Source organism: Bradysia coprophila, chromosome II (assembly GCF_014529535.1).
Source record: "Bradysia coprophila strain Holo2 chromosome II, BU_Bcop_v1, whole genome shotgun sequence".
NCBI classification, from domain to species: domain Eukaryota; kingdom Metazoa; phylum Arthropoda; class Insecta; order Diptera; family Sciaridae; genus Bradysia; species Bradysia coprophila.
This window is the reverse complement of record NC_050735.1, coordinates 12692084-12713146: the sequence shown is the minus strand read 5'-3', so window position 1 is coordinate 12713146 and position 21063 is coordinate 12692084. Positions and strand designations below refer to the sequence as shown.

At 35.7% G+C, this 21063-nt stretch overlaps 1 protein-coding gene across 8 annotated transcripts in view; it reads left to right on the top strand.

Moving 5' to 3' along the window:
• The window catches only part of LOC119073799 (high affinity cGMP-specific 3',5'-cyclic phosphodiesterase 9A), an 84838-nt gene that overhangs the window by 22004 nt on the left and 41771 nt on the right, over positions 1 to 21063 (top strand). For 4 of the 8 annotated variants that reach the window (XM_037179571.1, XM_037179542.1, XM_037179553.1 and 1 more), the window contains one exon: positions 5818 to 5875. The exons of the other annotated variants lie outside the window; for them this stretch is intronic. The gene's annotated coding sequence lies outside the window, so the exon portion shown is untranslated. The remainder of the gene's footprint in view (positions 1 to 5817; positions 5876 to 21063) is intronic. 8 annotated transcript variants of the gene reach the window in all.

Below are 21063 nucleotides of genomic sequence, written 5' to 3'. Positions count from 1 at the left end.
TGAAAGGAACATCGTACGGGGCTTCGTAATTGCGCTATGCGCAATTTTTAAGACGTACACATTTCATAAGAATTTTACTTTCCCGATGTTTACGGGCGCAGTAGGCTTACGGTAAGAGTAGGCCGACCGACGAACCAGGGTCACGAACGCAATAGATGTACGGGCTCGTACGGGGCTCAGTCGCACCAAACGCTCCGACTGTTCTGATGGCTCGTTTTCTTACGATTCCAGATTTTATTGCATACTTGTGTATAAGCCTCTTTGTGAAAAAAAAAGTAATATCACAGTGTGTACGAGAGATTTACGAAAATTAATATTGTCACAGTACTAAAAAATGTTGTGAAAAGAATGTTACCAAAGAAAATTCATCGAGTGGATGAATAGATTTTAAAAATGCCTTCAGGTGTTTTCACCCATTCTTACCGTGTAGAGAAGCGAGTATGTAATCTCATGTCAATATAACTCGAACGTATTTTATTTTTATATGTACGTACACACGAGCAGTATCCCGGTTCGTTTTTCTTGATGATTGAATACTTCAATTTCTCTTGAGTAATAAAGATGGATGTTTTTTTTTTCATTTATTAAATATTAAACTTATCGCATTTAAAATTCATTTTCTGCTATAAACGGGGAATGTATTATAATTCACATGGATATGTGTTACGTTTAATGCTTGCATGTTTTTATAATAAGTCGATTTTGATGTTTGCATTACGATACTTTAAGCGAGGTAAAAACAAGAGGCGTGGATTGACAACATTTTGTATATTTTTTTAATGTGTTGCTACTCGGTATGTTCAGTTTACATTGTTTGTTCATCATCACGTAAACAAAGCATACATTACGGAGTTATTACAGAACATGTAAGTGTATGTCCATCCCCTTAAATTTAAACGAAAAATGTATAATAAACCTGCATTACTATGGACTACTCGGACAATCATGTGATGATTGATGTCAGTCTGTTTTTTTCGTAGCTACCATGTAGCTACACATTAAAGCATAGTTCAGGTGACTCTAAGTAAATATGATTTTTACATATGTCTCCCCATGTAACAGGGCCTACTTTTTGGAAACTAATTTCTTGAATTTCTTGAAATTTCTAATTTTCTCGAATTTCTTAAAATTTCTCGAATTCGAGAAATTCGATAAACTTCAAGAAACTTGAGAAATTAGTTTCTTGAAATTTCTTGAATTTCTCGAAGTTTCTCGAATTTCTTGGATTTTCGGGAATTTCTTGAAATTTCTCGAACTCGAGAAATTCAAGAAACTTTGAGAAATTCAAGAAATATTTCTCGAAATTTCTTGAATTTCTCGAAGTTTCTTGAATTTCTCAAAGTTTCTTGAATTTCTCGATTTTCTCTAAAAGTTTCTAAAAAGTAGGCCCTGCCATGTAATAATCAATAATCATCTCACACCGTGGCGTTATTGATTTTAATATTTATTTTCATGCTACATGCGTCGAAAACCGTACTTTTCATGTTTCAAGCACTACTTTTGACGCCCTCGGCATGTAAAATCCACTACATAATTCGAGATAAAATAGAAACGTCTCGTTTTTGTATGTTTATTGACCTCTTCTTCGCCTCGGATCAACAAAATTCACACGACAACTCCACTTTTCACCTTTTCGTCGCGTATTTCCAACGTCGTTCAGGGAAAGCATTCTTCACAACTTATCGTGAGTAGATTTTTTTAGCAAATTCGATTCCAGAACTCGCCTTCAGATGGAAACCTCTCATTCACTAAAATAAAGTCTTCTAGCATGCATTAGGAAAATCTCGTTTAGATGAAATCTGTTTATTGACCTCGGCTTCGACTCGCTTCAACACAATTCACACATTGAACTTGACTCTTCAAGTTTTTGACGGTAGTTATGTAATAGCTATGTACATTCTGAGGGATAAAGGGCTTGAACTATAACATCGGATCTGCTGTAATCTGCAAAGTTACGTCACAGTAAGATTGATTTTTCAAAGGGAAATACTTAATTGCCTAAGAAAGGTTTACCAGTTTCTCAAGTCGTATCCACTAATTTTATCTGCCTAGATTCTAGAACAATCATCTTACGCTTATCCCTCTAAGGCAAATTCGTTTATTTCGATATATCTGTTCTCAGCAGATAAAAAAGCGTATCCACCTCTGTTCAGGATGTTTATTTTGACGATTTGGATTATTTACCACGCCTTCGGCGTACAAAACCTCCAAATCCTCAAAACAAACATTTAGGACAGAGGTGCATAATCTGCTATTACGAAGCATCTTAAATCGTCTTTTGGCATCTATCCCATCTAACTTCATCTAACGTCCATAAATGACGCAACGCGGAGGAGCTTAGATGCATTAAAATTAGACGTGAGAGGTAGAGGCTGACATTAAAAAGACTTCGACGAATTCATTTTTATTTCTTGAATCTTCTGTTAACCTACCATTTACCGAGTCCACTTAATATCGGTTAATATTTAATAATCACTTATATTTAAGACGACATGGACTTAAAAATATGGACGATGTGTGTACATTGGGACAAGAACAAAATGTGAACAAATACGAATTTTTCATCATTAATTCATTTAAGATAATTTGCAGAGCGTTTTTCTGAATTTTCCTGATTTTCTCGAGTGTTCATTTGGATTTATCCATCTGAAAACATCAAACACATGACGGTAATAACACGAAATCTATTCCATCTTTTGTTTACAAACATTGTAATATATTAGAGTTAACGCTATTTGTCTATTCTACTAATAGAACACCAACCATGGGTCATCACTTATTATTATCATTGTTGACGATAATAGATGACAATCACCTGGAGTCATTCATAGTTAACCAACACGCTTGTATTTGACCAGGCTTGAACTTTAAAAAACCTATTCCATATGATTTTCACCAAATTTATTTGCTACAATCGTACACAACTCATATGTTTATACCATAAGGTGTGCCATCTATTTTCGTCGACATTTTTCGTATTCGCTGTAAAGTTATTAGATAAAAACTTTGTGCGGGTCTGAAGAGTTAAAGTATAAACACTAAGAACAGTACATCTTTATAGGGAATAGTCGGTTTTCGTTTCAAATATACAGTCAGCTTATCCTGCTAACCGAATTCAGCGGCAAAATCCCAGTTCAATGAAAGGTACAGGACTTTACGACATCACAGTTTTATAATAGGAATTCCATTAACAATATTCTCATAGTATGTGTACATAAACTGAACTCGACATAAATCACCAAAGGAATTATTCTAAGATATTGTTTCCCACAACGATCAGTTTCGTAGCTCAACAAAAAGGTTACCTTTTCGCCTGAACGTATACCATTCCCTGACAAACATAATATTTCTGTTCGTGTAATCCAATGCTCCAATGGCAATGTCATATTAGATTCGTAGAACATATTTTGGATTATATGTATGTACAAACACAGCTTTGACCTATATACATTTAAGGGCTGTAGATGCCGTAAACGTTTTCTGCAGATACACATTTTCATTCTCCATAAATTGCTACTTTTTCGTTTAAATACTTTTTAATGACTCCATCTCTTCATCTAATTACTTTTAATTTCTTCTTCATCGTTAATCGCATTTATTAGGTATTAAGCTTGTCTAATTTTACTTTCCTCGCAAAAGGATATAAATGTCTGTTCGTTCGAACCGTGTTTGTCATCATTTATCGAAAGATATTGAAGTTATATAGGAATGTTAGTAAATAATTATACGAAAAATGTCCGTGAAAGTCACCATGTTAAAACTTATACAGAAGCTGTTGTTTAGGGTGAACAGGTTAGTTACGGACCCTTGCCAGTTAGCGAGCACTGAAAGAGAAAATCGACTTACACAAATATGTTACTGACAACTAAAAGAACCTCGCACTGGTTTACCCTACTCAATACATAACTGAAAATTCCCAAATGAGAACAATGTCCTGGAGGCATAATCTTTCATTTATAAAATAAATTGAAATTTCGACGTTCAGGATGTTGCTTCCTGGTCCTTCATTTGCAAAGATTATTCGTCATGCTAATGCCCTTGCACCCAGTTTATTATTACATGGGTTTTTGTTCAATGAGCATAACACATTCATAAAAAAGGAATTTTAAATATTTCGGAAAAGGGTATGGCAACAACATACACGATTATTTATAATCCTCATCACTGGATGGACGTGTGTGCCACATCTCAGGCATAACACTAATATTATATTTATTTGTCCGGAACATAGCTGGCATAGCTGGTGAGAATATTTTCAAACGGACATGCCATTCAGTAATTGTTCCAGAATGAGGATCAAAGTTACAAAAACTCTGTTCAGTAGAATGAATGGATGAAATGTTGAGGAAATTTATGTGTTTTACGTTCATAAACGAGCTGTTGTCGGTTGCTAAAAAATTCATAAAAATGTTGGATCAGAATTTTAAAATCGTTGAATTGTTTGCATAAATTGATATTGTATAGTCAATTCCCCTTACAATCTGTATCGTTATTACCAATTTGAAATTTAAATTTGGTATTTTGATAAAGTTTTGCTGTAAAAAGTAGCAAGGTCAATTTTTGTCAAAACTAAGGAATATATGGCTGTTAGTGTGGATGTCCTTTATAATTGGTCCCTAAACAACTGTGATGCTTGGCATTCTTTTTTAATAAAAAATCTAACTTGACAAAAAACCCACAATTTTCGTCAAGCTTTTTTTACTTGTAAGAAATCTATCAACGTCGACAGTTCCGTGAAGTATTAAGTGAAAATCCAAGGTCTTATATTAGATCGTTACAATCACTGGGGCAGACTTTGCATACATTTTAGTTCGTTCTGCTGTGATTTTCATATGAAATGATAGTTACAATTTCAGTTTTCATAATGAAATGCAGTGAAAAGTACTAATTTGCGATACAGCCCCATGACGTAATATAAGACCTTGGGAAAAGTAGTTAGTTTCATGTTGACCCATATTCTACTACGAAAACATGGCTGACGCCACTAGGAAAAAAGGAACCAGTTGTATGTTGAATCGTAAATTCAGCTATGGAAATAAGTAGATGTCGCCACTAGAAAAAAGGGACAAAAATGACGTCACGACACGACCCATTTGTGACCATAGAGGTAGACTACCTAGAGGAATTATGACCGAAATTTATTGAAAAATTATATCACACACACCACTAACACGAAAACGTCAACTTTGCTTTGCTTTTGACGTTTATGAGTCCCTTTACTTTTGACATTAAGAGTTCCGTGTACTGTCTGTACACGGAGCTGTCACACACACATTCAAATATATGATTTTTCATTTTAATTTGTCAGTTTGTTCTATTGAGAGGGCCCTTGTTTGTGACATTGTAACGTAGCTTATTCAATCGGAAAAACTAGTTTTTAATGTTATCCAGTTGTTACGTTTGACGTCAGACTCGCAACACTCGGCGCTTACCAACCCAAGTCGTTGGAACGATAGATGATGGGTAAATGAGTAAGTGCAATAAGTTAGATCAAAGCACCGTCAGTGCGTTGGTTAGAGTCTAAGTAACAAAAGTTAAACATTATTTTTACTTATGAATTCCACAATCTCGTCTACAATTATTATGACTTCTCATACTATATGCGATCTTCCTAAACCTACCCACAACTTTCCCCGATTTACGGGTAAACATTTTGAAAGATTTTATGTTAGAGAAAAGTGTTTTGTTTCGCAAAAATTCGTTTCGCTGTTTTTGCTTTATACGAGTGAAAATGGTTTAGACTACATTTTTATTTACTTTTTGACTTTCACCAAAGGGAACATGAAAAACGATTTTTTTTTCTTCTTTTCTTTTCAGCTTTTTACCATCATATGTTTGTGCTGTTTATGTTGGTGTGGAATCGATTTTTCGCTTAGTGAGTATAAATTAAATTTAAATGTTACTTATGGGAATGTATATTTACTGAAAATATTTATTTCGAGATAAAAAAAACCTCCGAAACGAGGAAAGGATTTATTTTATTTTATTTTCATTTTATTATGTAAAAGTGGTAGATCTGGGCCTTTTAAAAAATGAATGGCAATTTTTCGTCGTTTCACAAATCTGAAATAAACAGAGGTAGTAAAACTTTATGCAATATTTGCAGGTGTAAATTATATTACACGTCCATTTCGAATTGATATTTATGCGTTCACTAGCACTGTTTCCCGGCCTTCGGCCGGGTCGTACTGTTCCCAGGGTTATTTATCAAAATAAAGTTTCCTTACTTGGTTATCAACCCTACATGTCGTATTTTAAAATTATCATTACAATTCTGGCTTCGCGTTCCGAAATTTAATTCTACGCTTATCGTGTTTCGATATTTAACTCTACACTTCCAGCTTTCCGGGATTCAACTCAAAGTTCTTGCATTCAGAAATTCAACTCTACGCTTCCAGTTTTCCAAACTTCGAATTTGAATTATACATTTTTAATGTAATCATAATCTCAATCCTTAATTTCGTTTCTCTTTCAAAATCATAATTTTCATTAATTATCACTCTCTTACTTTCTTTTTTGCTCTTTTTAATCACACAAACGAAAATTATCAACAATCGTTTCTTTAAGTAAATTCTAGACTAAACAAAGTTTCATCGATTGCATTTGCCATAAAATGAAATAAAACTTTTTCCCTCACATCGGCTTTCCTTTTCACCTCTTATATCTGACAATTATCCGCATTACATCCTCTAGTTTCCCGGCCTTCGGCCGCGTCGTACTCCACTGTTTTCTCGCTTGGGATATGCACTGTTTCAACCGTATTTATTTTGATATAACTGAACTGGTATTTAAAATAGTACTAATACTTTAGGTAGCGTTAACATTCCGATTCCTATAATTACCAGTAATCGTTCTGTTATTCGTAATTTTACTGATACCAAAATCATCAATCAATGTCTACATGAAATTGTTCAAAAAATTGTACACTTTTTCTGAAAACTGATTTAGTTTACTTTTTCGTTTTTAAGTTATTTTTTCTTATGTAATAATTTGCAGAGATTGTTGGTTTTCTGCATAGAATGTTGCCTCAATAAAAGTTTTAAACAAAGATTTTTTAAGACGGGACGTGTATCTTTGAAGGTATCTTTGACATGATTTAAATCCTTCAATCGGGCGCTACAAATAAGCGTCATAATTTCATTTAAATATTCATACCTAAATGTGTCAAAGCTTAACCGAAAACAACGTTCAATTCAAGACAATCATTACATAAGGGGCCTTTACAGTTTGCGCACTATTTGAATGACCCCTTAAAATGCTTAAATATTTTTATTACTTATAGTAATATCTGACGTTGGACAAACATTTAGCAATAATTTCAGATTTTGTTTTGACGCGTGCGAGAATTACGTATGCTGTTTTTCGAACTTTACGTACCGAGGCGAAGCATATAAATCTGTTATAAAACTCATCGTAAGTTATTTTTTGATTTTTGACTTCGACTAATCCTCGGGTCAAGAAATTTTTCACGAAAAGACGACGTCCTTCACCTTACTTCTCCTCACTCTTTCAGACAAAATTTCCGAAAATTCTGTAATAAATTAATACTCAAGGGTAACACGGTGGGGCTGAACAACTTTATTTTGCGAAGGTCGTGAACATGGTATATTTTTATTGAAGATGATAGAGGGATATGCTACGAGTAATTAGCAAGCGAAATTGAAATCCTTTTGCAGGGATAGCATATAAAATTTCCAAGTATTAACTCTCTCATGGGACACATGGGATACAGAAACTAATCTAATGGATTTTTAAGAATCCAATTGGTGGTATTTGAATGAAAGAAGCTCCATTCATTCATTTGAGACCCAATACACAACCATTTGGTCAAACGAAATTCAATTTGAGAAGATTCGATATCACCTCGAGGCACTTTACATTTGTTCTTCAAAAATTCTAATTTTTCGTTCGAAAACATAAGAAAAACTTTTACATCAAGGTTTACTTAATTCGTCAAACAACTTTGCAGAAAATATAATAAATCTTACGGTTTTTACAATGATCAGGCTATGGAGTCTATCCATCACGAGTTCAAATCGTACTGGAAAAACTGTCAGGTGGACCCTCCACACAAAGAATATTGAGACTGTTTATTAAAAGCTGTTTTTGATATAAATTCTTTTGATTCTTAAGAAAACTCAAATGATGAGCTGATCTCGGTTTATTATTTTTTTATTTAAAGAGAAAAATTATGGAAAAAACGTTAAATAAATGTAAATATTGCGGTTTTTTGGTTAATACTGAAATTGCTGCAAAAAAAGGAGGAAATTAAGTTCCAAACAAATTTTTTTTTTTTTTTCTTCGATGCAGAACATTATTATAAGATACTTTGCTTCGTATTATATGCCAAAAAAATGTTTAATTTTTTTTTATAGAACACTTTGAACACGCAAAAAATCATGAAAATTCGAATCGGAATACACTCCGGAGTGTATTTCGTTTCGTCAATTCGTTTTTTTCGTTATTTTTTGGGTTTTCAAAATGATTTATAAAAAAAAGTAAACATTTTTTTGGCATATAATACGAAGCAAAGTATCTTATAATAATGTTCTGCATCGAAGAAAAATAAAAAAAAATTTGTTTGGAACTTAATTAGAATTTTAGAAGAACAAAACTAAAGTTTAGATCGATCGCTTCGAGGTGATATCGAATAATAATTATAATATAATAATATAATAATATAATAGTGATATCGAATCTTCTCAAATTGAATTTTGTTTGACCAAATGGTTGTGTATTGGGTCGTAAATGAATGAATGGAGCTTCTTTCATTCAAATACCACCAATTAAGTTCCAAACAAATTTTTTTTTTATTTTTCTTCGATGCAGAACATTATTATAAGATACTTTGCTTCGTATTATATGCCAAAAAAATGTTTAATTTTTTTTATAGAACACTTTGAACACGCAAAAAATCATGAAAATTCGAATCGGAATACACTCCGGAGTGTATTTCGTTTCGTCAATTCGTTTTTTTCGTTATTTTTTGGGTTTTCAAAATGGTTTATAAAAAAAAGTAAACATTTTTTTGGCATATAATACGAAGCAAAGTATCTTATAATAATGTTCTGCATCAAAGAAAAATAAAAAAAAATTTGTTTGGAACTTAATTGGATTCTTAAAAATCCATTAGATTAGTTTCTGTATCCCATGTGTCCTATGAAAGAGTTAATAGTTGGACAATTTATATGCTATCCCTGCAAAAGGATTTCAATTTTGCTTGCTAATTACTCGTAGCATATCCCTCTATCATTTTTAATAAAAATATCCCATGTTCACGACCTTCGCAAAATAAAGTTGTTCAGCCCCACCGTGGTAAGAGATGCACACAATGATTCACAGCTTAAGAATTTGATTTTTAAGGTTCGTTTTATTCAGTTACTTTGAATTGAATTTTAATGTTTGATAGAGTTTTAGTAATTTATCACTGTATGAAGAACACTTTGGAGAAAAGAAATTTATGTCCTGAAAACTTTTTGAAAAACGCATTCTGAGGTCTTGCCAGCTAATTTATTTGAGGTCAATTTTGACAAACCGAATGAGGTCCAGGTGAGGTTCGAAAAATGGCATTGGAGAGCGTTTTTCAAAATCGTCCTCGACGGCGTCACAAGGTGTGCCCTCGGAGACCGTTTTTAAAAAACGGCTTCGGAGGGCTGACCGGTTGAATTCTCTGATTTTGGAAAACGGTCTCGGAGGGTTGATCGGTGATACATCGGAAGTCGATTTAAAAAAAACGGCCTTGGAAGGCTGACCGGCTGATTCGTCGGACGTCTATTTTGAAAAACGACCTCGTAGGGCTGTCCGGCTGGTCCGTCAGATGTCGATTTTAAAAAACGGCCTCGGAAGGCTGACCGGCTGATCCGTTGGACGTCTATTTTGAAAAAAGACCTCGTAGGGCTGACCGGCTGATCTGTCGGAGGTCGATTTTGAAAAACGACCTCGGAGGGCTGACCGGCCGACCCCTCAGAGGTCGATTTCAAAAAATGGCCTCGCAGGACTGACCGGCTGACTTCTCGGAGGCTGGGTGCCCCCAGGTGCTCCGAGGTGCTCCGAGGTGCGCCAAGGGGCGTCGTGGTGCGCCGATGTTCAGATTTATATGTATAGAAAAACTTTTTGAAAAACGCATTCTGAGGTCTTGCCAGCTAATTTATTTGAGGTCAATTTTGACAAACCGAATGAGGTCCAGGTGAGGTTCGAAAAATGGCATTGGAGAGCGTTTTTCAAAATCGTCCTCGACGGCGTCACAAGGTGTGCCCTCGGAGACCGTTTTTAAAAAACGGCTTCGGAGGGCTGACCGGTTGAATTCTCTGATTTTGGAAAACGGTCTCGGAGGGTTGATCGGTGATACATCGGAAGTCGATTTAAAAAAAACGGCCTTGGAAGGCTGACCGGCTGATTCGTCGGACGTCTATTTTGAAAAACGACCTCGTAGGGCTGTCCGGCTGGTCCGTCAGATGTCGATTTTAAAAAACGGCCTCGGAAGGCTGACCGGCTGATCCGTTGGACGTCTATTTTGAAAAAAGACCTCGTAGGGCTGACCGGCTGATCTGTCGGAGGTCGATTTTGAAAAACGACCTCGGAGGGCTGACCGGCCGACCCCTCAGAGGTCGATTTCAAAAAATGGCCTCGCAGGACTGACCGGCTGACTTCTCGGAGGCTGGGTGCCCCCAGGTGCTCCGAGGTGCTCCGAGGTGCGCCAAGGGGCGTCGTGGTGCGCCGATGTTCAGATTTATATGTATAGAAAAACTTTTTGAAAAACGCATTCTGAGGTCTTGCCAGCTAATTTATTTGAGGTCAATTTTGACAAACCGAATGAGGTCCAGGTGAGGTTCGAAAAATGGCATTGGAGAGCGTTTTTCAAAATCGTCCTCGACGGCGTCACAAGGTGTGCCCTCGGAGACCGTTTTTAAAAAACGGCTTCGGAGGGCTGACCGGTTGAATTCTCTGATTTTGGAAAACGGTCTCGGAGGGTTGATCGGTGATACATCGGAAGTCGATTTAAAAAAAACGGCCTTGGAAGGCTGACCGGCTGATTCGTCGGACGTCTATTTTGAAAAACGACCTCGTAGGGCTGTCCGGCTGGTCCGTCAGATGTCGATTTTAAAAAACGGCCTCGGAAGGCTGACCGGCTGATCCGTTGGACGTCTATTTTGAAAAAAGACCTCGTAGGGCTGACCGGCTGATCTGTCGGAGGTCGATTTTGAAAAACGACCTCGGAGGGCTGACCGGCCGACCCCTCAGAGGTCGATTTCAAAAAATGGCCTCGCAGGACTGACCGGCTGACTTCTCGGAGGCTGGGTGCCCCCAGGTGCTCCGAGGTGCTCCGAGGTGCGCCAAGGGGCGTCGTGGTGCGCCGATGTTCAGATTTATATGTATAGATTCTTTGCATGCTATGATGTAGATAGCACCTCATGGAATAAATGCGACAAATAGTTATTTACGTATCTGTTTTGGACGGTATATTTTAGGCAATTTCGCGAGTTGTAGCCCGAACGAAGTGAGGGCGACAAGCGAAAGTGCCTAAAATAAACCGTCCACAACAGATGCGTATACAACTTTTCATGCCGAGGGCCCAAATTACGAGAAAAATTCCGTAATTTTTGCCCAAGGCATGAAAAGTTGATTTTTTTGATACCAACATTGAAAAATGATACTTTCGCCCCGCATATGAGGGGCGAAAGTAAAAAAATGCATCCCACGGGGAGAAAGTACTTAACGAAGAGCGAACGCAACTGAACGAACAGCGAAAGTGACTGACGTCACAGAAATAGTACATTGAATGACAAGGGGCGAAAGTAAAAAAATTCAACCGTGTGCGAGAGTTGGAGCCCGCGCCGAAGGCAAGGGCTCTAATCGCACAGGTTGAATTTTTTTACTTTTGCCCCGAGTCGTTCATACTATTTTTTTTGATACCAACATTGAAAATTGATACGTATCGCAAACATCGCAACAAAATGTTGAAATAAAAAGGCATTTAGGCAGAAAATGCGGGGGTCCAGGGGGCGGCAGCCCCCTGGTATATGAAAAATTTAATAATTTAGCCATCACAACAATAACACACACAAAAATTAAGATATAACTAACAAATCATTCAGTAACAAAAAGTATCAACTTTGTATGCTAATTTCAATAAGAACACTGGCGCACAGTGTTTTACAATTTTGATCAAAGTATTCTGCATAATATGAGCGGATTTTGTTGACAACTCGACTCATTTCTCTCATTTTCTGTGACGTCAGTCACTTTCGCTCTTCGTTCAGTTGCGTTCGCTCTTCGTTAAGTACTTTCTCCCCGTGGGATGCATTTTTTTACTTTCGCCCCTCATATGCGGGGCGAAAGTATCATTTTTCAATGTTGGTATCAAAAAAATGAGAGAAATGAGTCGAGTTGTCAACAAAATCCGCTCATATTATGCAGAATACTTTGATCAAAATTGTAAAACACTGTGCGCCAGTGTTCTTATTGAAATTAGCATACAAAGTTGATACTTTTTGTTACTGAATGATTTGTTAGTTATATCTTAATTTTTGTGTGTGTTATTGTTGTGATGGCTAAATTATTAAATTTTTCATATACCCCCCCGCATTTTCTGGCTAAATGCTATTTTATTTCAACATTTTGTTGCGATGTTTGCGATACGTATCAATTTTCAATGTTGGTATCAAAAAAAATAGTATGAACGACTCGGGGCAAAAGTAAAAAAATTCAATCTGTGCGATTAGAGCCCTTGCCTTCGGCGCGGGCTCCAACTCTCGCACACGGTTGAATTTTTTTACTTTCGCCCCTTGTCATTCAATGTACTATTTAGGGTTGATGAGTGAGAATTAACGTCATAAAATCCTTGTTGTCCGTAACATAGATCGCAAAAATTAACGTTTTCAAAAATTTATTTAACCATACACGCTGAGCTTGTCCCTTTTTTGATTTTGTTATCCTCGAGGGGCGGACATTTGTATATTTTGTTGACATAGGATTTTACCAAAAGGGATTTTCTACAGATTTTCAATTATTTTCTATAATTTTTTTGATTTAGTGGTTTGCTGGATTTAATAGCACATTACTATACCAGTGAAGTAATTTAATATATCGTATCCAGATGAGTAAAAGTATCCGAGGGCTTAAGCCCGAGTTTTACGTTTTACTTTACGAGCGAGGGAAAAGGTTTTCACTAGTGAGGGAATAGCCACATTACCTCACTAGTAAAGTAAAAAGATTTCCATCGATGTTTAAGACTTATTTGGTTAAAAGACTCAGGATTTTCTTGGATTTCCGAGGTTTTTTTGCTTTGAGAAGATTTTCAATGTTTTTGTTTTAGTATGATTTTCTGTAGTTGGATTTTCCAGGATTTTCATTTGTTAAAAAGGATTTTTAGTTTTCTTTACAATTTTTTTTGCTATATTTTAGAGGATTTAGAGGAAGTCTTGAGGATTTCCATGGATTTCCAAAGACTTTTTAATTTTATGAGCATTTTATTCGGCTACGATATATTTCTGATAACAGAATTTTCTATTTTCAAGGTTTTTTTGTTGACATAGGATTTTCTAGTTTATCTGCCCCTCGGTTATCGAATCGATACCATACGATGATCTCAGAAATTCTTTTACTAGTTTCAAATTCAAAAGGTTTTTATGGTTCAGGTAAACTTCCCCTTTCCAGGTTGAATTTAACAGTAGATTAGCGTTACTGGTTTGGAGATTTTTTGTCAAGTGTGGCGTTTGCACCTCGAGCGGACTTTGATATCGAAGTGAATCACTCTAGTGCGATAATATGTATTTTTGTCACATGTGGTTAAATGGAAATTTTCTGCAATGTGCGAGGCGAAGCCAAAGTTGACAACACATCGTTTGCGCAAAATTCAAGTTTAAACACAAGTGAGGAACTGGATTTTATGTACTGAAGTGGGACGTACTAGCGCGTAAATATAAAGTCTATTTCATGATAAAAAGACGCAGACCTTAAAACACTAGTGCGACAAAGAGGTTGTTCGAGAAACTATGGCAATAAATGATTTCGATACTTGTATTCACTCGATCGAAATGTAGTTTCGCCCACATCAAACGCAAAACAATATCATAAAGTAGCTAACATACGACATTCGACCACTGTTTCGATCTGAGAGAAACTTAAATACGTCTTTCGACGTTTTGCATTAATATACAGTTCAAGAATACCATTTCTCATCAGGCCAACGACAGTGGTACTCGATACAGTGCTCTAAGAACACTATACCGATTTGCACATGTCTAGCGAATCATAGTCGAAATGAAATTTCAACTCTTCACCAAATTTGCTAACTCGTGGCCAGTCCGTGGTTTCTTTTAAATATGTTTGAATGTGAACAAATGATAGTTTTTTTTTTCAAACCATCATAAGCCACACATATTCGACTTGGGTGATTCTTCTACAGATATACAAAGTGCAATGTATATACATTTGTTGAACCACCAGATGACCAAGTCATCAATTATATGTGGTTGAATCGAAACACCTTTATAAAGGAGCTATAATGTTGGATGCGATATAGTTTAATGCATTTTATTTATATTATTTTAATGACCCAAAAATTCCGCCTTCATTTTCATTAATGGTATGCGATATTTTCAATTTTAATTTGCACATTTCCCTCTCTTTTATCCTGATATATCAATCAAAACTTGAGAAGGACTTTTATCAACAAATTCAAACGTTCTTCATTTAATTAGCTCTTAAATTACATTCGAGTTGTAAAGCTTGTTTAATTTTATAATAATATGGAAGGCGATTGTAAGCTTTTCGGTAAGAAATATTTGATGTTATGAAAAGCGCAACAGTCTTTGAAAACATTTTTTATTCATTCGGCTTATTTTCAAAAGCCCGACCCGAAATTTGAAAAACATTTTCTAAGTCTTTGCTAGACTTTATACAACTAACGAATTGGATGTTAGTAACTTACACTCATAAGCAGCTACCATCAAATTATTTTACTAGAGATGTTGATTTTTGTTTAATTTTCACTTCCGCATAGACACCATAGACTCATTGCACTAACAAATAAGTTTACTTTCCATGTGGATGATGGTGTATATTATAAATGGGTGGGTTGCACTCCTACCTACAAGGTGTACTTTAACTATGAAGGATCGGCAAACTTGTAAAAAAAACTACGAAACTTACGGTGTGTGTGAAGTCCACTATCAGAAACAACAAATGAAAGCAATTGGGATCAATTTATATTATTTCACCCAAGTCCGAAAGGGTAACTTTTAAATGGAAACTAAACTTTTATTTCTTAATTGTGGGTTCAAGAAAAATTATCCAGGATTCCTCTCTTATAGTAGCATTGTTATAAAACACATTGGGCCATTCATCAATCAATTTTAAATTTAAATTAAATAATGTACAGTTAAAGTCAACCAAATTTGGTTATGCTTGGATGAGGGGAACAGCTGATACAACAGCTGAAGCAAACGTCGACACGAATTCGGTTGACAATAACTGTAGATACAAATAACAACGCGATAGAGACCTACTTCAGTTATACTGTCAAACTTGACAGGAGAACAAAAGAAAAAGTTGAATAAGGTCTCTTTCGCGGTGTTACGTGTAGCTAGAGTAACTTCATCACATGACTTCAATTGGAATTAGGTGTTCCTATCAAAGAAAAAGGTTATAATAGCGGTGAACTATTCGGAAAAATTCCGAAAAAATGTATGAAAATTTTCGGAATTTTCCGGAGTTTTAAAATTCTTAAAAATAGGCATAAAGACTGCGAGACGACTCATCCCGGATGGGGAGTCAAAAATTGACTGAAACATGGTGACGTCATTTATCTACGGACCACTCAAGCACATTATGGTATAAAAATGGATTGAATTAGTCCCTCCAGACATCTTTTGAAATTGAATCCGCAACTACCGTAAAAACTAAACAAACTAAGAAAGAAGGAAAAAATATCCATCGAATGTGGGGCGTTGTAAGGATTTTACATAAATATCTATTACAATTTCATTAAAATGACATGTTGCTTGTGTTGCATAACGTAAACATGTAAGCATTTAGCGCTTAACGACTTTATTTTGTTTATTTTAATAAAAGTATTAAATTACTGAAATGTTTTTTTTTTCAGTCACAACATCAACGAAAGCTAATCCGGTATAATAATGATGAAAAGACTAATGAACGAGATTAATGTTTTTGTTGGTTCGAATGCAATGAAATGTTAACTCCATGCTAACTTACAATGCAGCACACATCCATTTCATTACCTTATCGTACTTTAAGAGTCACTTTGCGAAAACTTCGACCAGCTTATTTGAAATTTGAAACCAAGGGGTCTCCGATCTTTACGAGTTATATCTCGTTCAAAAGCTTTCTCCAGACTGAGTATGTTTCAGGTCTCCTAATCAATTTAACGTAATTTTTTTGCCGATCAAAAATTTAAGTTTTTCCAGCTTCGTCGTAGGCCGATTTCAGTGCAAAAACATGACTACAGATCAAACTTATCGCGGTCGTATCATATCGCATAAGGTTTCAATCGAAAGTTTAGAGTTCAGGAAAGAATATAAGACAAAAAAATGTCTATCAAAAGTTTTGATACGGATGAGCTAGAGCGACTCAAGTTTGACGAGGGTTCTATTTTTGTGCTCTTTTTTTTCGAAAAAGTGATACTGCTCGACCACTCAACTTCAATCTAGGTGCCTAGTGATGACATCCCACACCATTATTATACAGGTATCCGGACTCGAGGTAAAATTGCTGCTCGAGCGACTCTGCAGAACTTTTTCGAACCTATCGATACTGCTAAATTTGGACCTTGTTGAGGCTAGTATTTGACCTTATTGACTAAATACACTTTTGACCCATTCTGTGAAGTGCATTTTTGTCAGAGGTCTACACCTAAGGTGAAAGTGTTTGAATGAAAAAAATTCTTCTGAGGGATTTTTTTGAAAGTGGACCAGGCTCAGTCGGAGCTATTTTTGGCAACACTTTGTTTACATGCCCAGATAGCCCTTGGCCCCAATAGTCTAAAACCGCAGTCGTGTAATTTTAATATTCTTTTATTGGCTGGGGAACTTCCACCAAACGTCGAAAATTCATGTTTTTTGTATGTGATTTACTGCCGCTACAGGCTATGGACATACCTCTCTACAAATTACTCAGCATAGTCCAAGGAATCCATCCATATGAAAAAAGCTATATTCGGAGACCCCTTGAATTTCAATTGGTCGGACGTTTTAACAAAGATACTCTTAAATTCCGATTGGATCTGTTTCTTCTGTTAAGAGGCACCGGTACTTTGCCGAAAAGCATACATTAGGGCGATTTTTAAATACTGGATTTTAGTTTACTTTTGATGATATCTTTCCACCAGAATCCTTTTTGAAAAATGTACGACCGCAATTCCGACCACGAATGTGTTAGCTTTCAACAGAAAATAGATTTGGTTGCAGCAATTTGACCAGCTCTGAGAACAATGAGCAGTTTATGAAAATTTCATTAAACTGCTCACTTTTCTCAGAGCTGGTCAAACGACTACAACCAAAACTATTTTCTGTTGAAAGCTAACACATTCGTGGTCGGAATTGCGGTCGCACATTTTTCAAAAAGGATTCTGATGAAAAGATATTAACAAAAATGAAATACGAAACACGCAAATGTAGGCTACAATTTTAGCTAAGTGCCGGTGCCTCTTAAATGAAACTTCTTTTCATTTCGTTCACTTCGCTTTAAGCTTTGTATAACTACTTTTATCTAAAGTTTTTCTATTTTCTGTTGGCAAAGGAAAGACACTGGTTTATACAGCGTACGTAGAAATACGTCGGTGACTTTGTTCTAATTAACGTCATATAATTAACGCGAGCCAATTAAAATATTTTCTACTTTTCAAACAATTTTTGTAATTCGGATCGCTAAACGACAATTTGTAGGGAAAGTCAACAATGAAATTTAAAAGTAAAAATGTGCTGTAATATAAGACCGGCTTTCTATATAACAGCTCAAATAGGCTTACAAGAAAACTTGGTTTCAGATTTGTTTTTAATGTTCTTTTTTTGGGATGGAAAAATTCTTGCCGACAATTCGTCGGATAATTTGGAGAGTACATGAAAAACAAATTTGGAACCGAATTTTCGTTATGTATCTTGATACATAGGCGGTATAAGCGGTTGGTTTTATTTGACTTTCAAATAATTTGTTAGTATGTGACTAGCCTGACCATTAAAAAAAATCACAAACAAGTCCGGTATATGGAGATTGATCTCCTGACTCTTGAAAATGGGATCCTGAAGTCAAATCTTGAATCGATTTAGCCCGCTTTAAATCACAAAAATGCCCCAGTAGAATGGTAAAATATCACGACCTCGTCGTTGTTAATTTCGATTCCCTAAAGAGGTATTTACGAGATCCCAGAAAAATGCTCACCATGTCGGACTCTTGAATCTGATCTAACCTGAAGACGATTTTGTTTTTTTTTTAAGCAGATATACTTGAGACCTGAACTGATTTAAAGATTTTCAGATTTCAAGTTAATTCAGGTCAGATCAAATGACATAGATATGCAATTGGGAAACCAAAAATTCTAGTTTGTTACCACTCATTGGCATTAATAAAGTATGTCACACGTCTGAAAGAGATGCAATATATGGTTAACATGTGATAGAAAGAGATGCAGATAGCCGTTAGAGATGCGATATCTATTTAACCTCTCGAGTAGAACTCTACGCAGACTAATTAATGTTAACACATCATTTTCACATTGTTCTGTCTGACTCCTAATGTTTTCATATTTCGATCAAATTTCCTTTTCGTAATAAAATCCCAGCCAACCAGAAAATTTTTTCAGCTCCTCATTTCTCATATACTGCAAATTTTACATTACTTATTGTGCGAACGATTTATTTTTTCCGGATGGTAGCAGAGAACATTAAATTCGGAGAAAGAAAAACCTTCTATAAAGTATGTGGAAAATTGATACAGTCGCCGGTCGTCATTTTGAAGGTCAATTTTCGGTGAAAAATATCATTTTAAACTGAAAAGAATCATACATTAGAGAACAGGGCTCGAGATTCAAAATCTGTTAAATTGGAAGACTTTTTAAAAAAAGAAAAAAATTGTGTGACGGCATTTAACGCGCGTGTTTGTATTTCATTTTCTGTAAAAAAAAACACATTCCGTAATTAATTAATTGAAAATTACCCAGAAGGCTCCCTTGTTACTTTGATTTTTCGGTAAATTTCACCTCGACTTTTACCGTATTAAATTTCTCTTTTATCAAAATCACAATAAGCATTCAGCTCCCGCGTTCATCTCTTAATATATTGTATAATATTTAGACGACGGTTGCATAGTTGATGGTAATTTTTTTCCCGTGTAACCTGTTAATTACAGCTTAATATGCTAATGATCCTATGGAAACCGAAACAGTTCCTTCAGGCGACAGTGTTGTTTTTCGGTTGTGCTTAAAATCAAGACATATCACTTTTCCTTGTTTCATTTTTTATTCTTGAGTCCACAGATCCGTTATAACGGCAGGGTAGCGTGGGTTCACAATCGAAATTATTCCAGAAAGGAATGTGTGGAAGGTTTTGTTTTACGTAATTCCTTGTGAATTGCGTTGCTTATTCCATAGTACAAGGAAGGGATGGTCAATTTCTTATAATTTGTAATTTAATTTAATACGAAGAAGAAACGCGTTCCCTATTCACTATTTACGTCACATTTTTGTTTTTAAATTGAATCGAAAGAGACGAGTACTCTAGCAAGTAGATTTAACCTTTTTCCTTTTTCTATTAGATGAGGATGAACTAACAGAATCTTGAGATTCAAGATGTAGCATCATCATAACACGTTGAAAGCGAAGGTCTGCATTCCAGAATCTGTCGGAGCAATTTGTGTCGAAATTCATCATGATTCCTTGGAAGTACGGAAGGGAAGTTCAGAGGCATCCTTGGGTCAAACATCCAATTATGCCAACGCGTTGACAGAACTTCTTGCGCCACATAACAATAATTTTCAAGTAAACACCACCCTCCTTCCCTAAGTTATATCCTGTAGAATCTTCAGTGCCGCAGCAGCCTGGTGCCGAGCTGAAAATTAGTGGTTAGCGTTGGTTGAAATCTTATTTTTGGTTACCAGTCTGCATACTGTAGCTTAAACTTCAGAGCTAAAGAAAGCTTCTAGGTCATATAAATCGCATTATGATGACTTCACTTTAGTGACATCTTTTTTTTGACACGAAGCTGCTTCTAATTTGTTTATAATCATCCATCAGTAATTTTATATAGTTTATCCGATTACAGTTCAAGTCAAACAAAGTGGCTTAGTTTCTTCAACAGATTTACCAGCTCACACAATCAAACTGCTTATACAGCTCTAGCCCTTCCGCGCACATGCATGCGACTATGAAATCCGTATAAGGATGCGTAAGTTCTTGTGTGATTCGAAAAACAGCTGAAGCAAATTTCGACACAAATTTGGTTGACTTTAACTGTAGTTGTAATATAAGAATTGACATAGTCCTAATTTATCCACAAACTATTCAAAAGACTTTGAGGCTTATTTTGTGGTGCTACGACTGCCTAGATTTGCTTGGATGACTTGGCTTCTTTCCAACTCTATAGAAAGGAGCAAATAAAAATTCCCCCATAGTCACCATGTGCAGCTACGGACCTGTCAGTTCGTTTTACAATCAAGATTATGTAAGATATTTACTGAAAAGAAGGAAAAAAAATCTTTGTAATTTTCGTGTACATAAGAGACTTCATCCCTTTTATGTATTATAAAATACATTTGTTCCCTCTGGTCAACCAAGACAAAAAGAAATTATTTTATTCAAAACAGAGAAAAGCAATTATTTTAATATTCAAAAATGTATAAAAATTTAATTTGTCTAATATGCTTTTTGCACAAGCTTTTCTCGCTCTATGTATATACACAACACTCAGCCGAAATGTTCATTGTTTCGCTGGCAAAGGGATTTCGAATAAGGCTAAGTCCATTCATTGCTAACAATATTTTTCAGCTACCTTTTTAACTTACCTTCTTCAAACCAATCTCTCAAAATATTGCCCAATGCTATGCCTTTCC